The following is a 3,015-nucleotide window of genomic DNA, read 5'->3' as shown; positions in this document are numbered from 1 at the left end:
AGTTGTTCCATCTCTTCCTATAAGTGCTTTATATTCTTATTAAGTTTGTGACTTTTAAGGTATTCCCAAAAATTAATTAAAAATAATTATGGATTCATAACAGTAATGATTTTAGTAAATGCAAAACCTGAGGCAAATGTTCTAGAATGAGAGAAAAGTGAATCAGTATACTCACAACAAAATGTTTTACACAAATATCATTATGTAATAGTTTCCATAAAGTGACTTATCTCGCTATAATAACTTGCTGAGGAAATCCTCACCACTGGACCAATAAAGAACATTCTTATCAATGGAGAAAAGATTGACGTTGTCAAGGACTTCATTCTTCTTGGATGAACTATCAACACTCATGGAAGTAGCAGTCAAGAAATCAAATGACATATTGCATTGGGCAAATCTGTTGCACAAGACCTTTTTAAAGTGTTGAAGTGCAAAGATGTCAGCTTGAGGACTAAGGTGTGCCTGACCCAAGCCATGGTATTTTCAATAACCTCATATGTATGTGAAAGCTGGACGGTGAATAAGAAAGACCGTAGAATAATTGATGCTTTGGGGTTACGGTGTTTGAGGAGAATATTGAAAGTGCCATGGACTACCCACGAACAAACAGATCTGTACTGGGAGAAGTGCAACCAGAGTGCTCCTTGGAGGCCAGGATGACAAAACTTCATCTCTCATACTTCAGATATATTGTCAGGCGGGACCAATCACTGGAGAAGGATATCATGTTTGGTAAGGTGGAGGATCAATGAAAAAATGAAGACCCCACTGTGAGATGCATTGGCAAAGTGGCAGCATCAATGGGTTCAAGCATATGGCAATCAATAATTATGAGGTTGGCCCAGGGCCAGGCAGTGTTTCATTCTGTTGTACATAAGATTGCTATGAGTTGATTCCAACTTGATGGCACCTAACAACAACATTTTCTCATGTATTTCTAATATGGCTTACAGGATTAGACATTATAGATATTCAGTAGTACTCCTTACTCTGTTATTGTTGCTGTTAAATGCCTTTGAGTTGTTTCTGACTCATAGTGATCCTGTATAGGGTTTCCAAGAAGCAACAGATGAGCTTTAACCACCAATCCTGCAGTTCAAACCAACCCTGTGGTCTAGCACATTAAGCCACAGTGCCACACCAGGACTCCATTTACTCCCTAAATTCAGCTAATGTCTTGGTGTATGCAAATTTATCCCAGTTCTCCACCAACCTATTGTTTTTGTTTCAGCCCCTGATATGTTTCAAATGCTTTCCCAAAGTTCTTCTCAGAGCTGCCTTTACATCATTGTTTTTCAGGCTGTAGATGAGGGGATTCAGCATGGGAGTGATCACACTGTACTGCACAGAGAAAATCAGCTCCAGGGATGAGCTTGAGGTTGGTATGAGGTAGCGTAGAAAACCTGAACCATAGAATAAGCTCACTGCAGTGAGGTGGGAGGAGCAGGTAGAGAAGGCCTTGCTACTGCCTGAAGTAGAACTGATGCTCAGAATGGTGGAGATAATGCGGCTGTATGAAATAAAAGTCAATAATAATGTTGCCAGTGCATGCAAGAAAGTGGAAAAAAGCATAACTGTGATGTTCCTGGAAATATCAGAGCAGGACAGAGCAAGGATAGTGGGTAGCTCACAGCTGAAATGGTGGATGATTGGGGTGTCACAGAACACCAGGTTTAAAGTTAGCAGGATATTGATGAGTGCATCCAGAAAACCCAAGCTCCAGGAGCCCCACACAAGTTGCATACACAGCTGTTTACTCATGATCTGTCCATAGTGCAGAGGGTGGCAGATGGCAGCATAGCGGTCATAGGCCATCACGGAGAGCAGAAGAATCTCAGTCCCCTCCAGTGAAAAACACAAAGAAGCCTTGAGCCAGACAGCTCCTTACTGAGATGGTTTTTGTCTTTGAGAGGAGATTCTCCAGTAGCTTAGGCACAGTGACTGAAGAAATGCAAAGATCCAGAAAAGAGAGGTGACTCAGAAAAAAATACATGGAGGTGTGGAGGTGGGAGTCTGCCCTGATCAACAGTAGCATCATGAGGTTTCCCATTATGGTCAGGAGATAAATCGCCAGAAATAGCATGAAGAATAGAGGCTGAACATGAGGGTCATCAGACAGTCCAAGCAGAATGAAGTCAGTGATTGTGCTGTGGTTCCTCAACACCATTTTTAAAGGCTGTATCAAAGAAATTATATTGGAAAATGTGTTATTCAATGTTCTTTCATTCCTCAAGCAATTTTCTCATTGCATTGATTTTCTTCTCCTATCATTACGAGCTCCGGTAGCGTAGTGGTTATGAATTGGGCTGCGAACCTTAAGGTCAGCAGTTTGAAACTATTAGCCACTTTGTGGGAGAAAGATGAGGCTTTCTGCTGCTGTCAAGATTTACAGCCTTGGAAACCCTGTATAGGGACGCTATGGATCGGAATCGACTCGACGGCACTTAACAACAACAACAACAGCATCATTATTATTCAGTAAACATTTGTTAATATCCACTATGGGCTAGGTTTTCTGCCAGTTGCTTGGAACATAATGATGAATGACATATAGTCTCAGTCTTAAAATGATTCCTGTTCATTAAAGGACCTGCATATATAATGACAAAACTGCATAAAACCATGTAGGAGGTGTGAAGGAAGACCAAACTGGGACTTAAAGAGATATCAGTAATAACTTATATTGAGAAAAACCAGGCAAAACTGTTAAGTGGTTTAATTCTTGCTTCCATTCAGGCATTGTTCCCCACCAATGTATCTCATGCACGGTCAGCACCTGTCTGCCAGAAGACATTTTCATGTTGCTATGAAGACAGCACTTAACAACAACAACAATGAAACTGCACAGCTTTCAGTATTGATGGTGCTGAAGATGTTCTTCTGAAAATCAGCCATCGAAAACCCTATACATCACAATGGTCAGATCTAAACCTATCCTGGTGATGGGACAAGACCAGGTAACATTTCCTTCATAGTTCATGGCATCACCACTTGTCAGGGGTCAACTTGATA

General features: G+C 41.0%; 1 pseudogene; it reads right to left on the bottom strand.

Moving 5' to 3' along the window:
• Positions 1 to 1,230: 1,230 nt before the first annotated feature.
• On the bottom strand, positions 1,231 to 2,170 carry LOC102819263 (annotated as a pseudogene).
• Between the last annotated feature and the right edge of the window lie 845 nt (positions 2,171 to 3,015).

Source organism: Chrysochloris asiatica, unplaced genomic scaffold, assembly GCF_000296735.1.
Source record: "Chrysochloris asiatica unplaced genomic scaffold, ChrAsi1.0 scaffold00077, whole genome shotgun sequence".
NCBI classification, from domain to species: domain Eukaryota; kingdom Metazoa; phylum Chordata; class Mammalia; order Afrosoricida; family Chrysochloridae; genus Chrysochloris; species Chrysochloris asiatica.
This window is presented reverse-complemented; position numbering and strand designations above follow the sequence as displayed.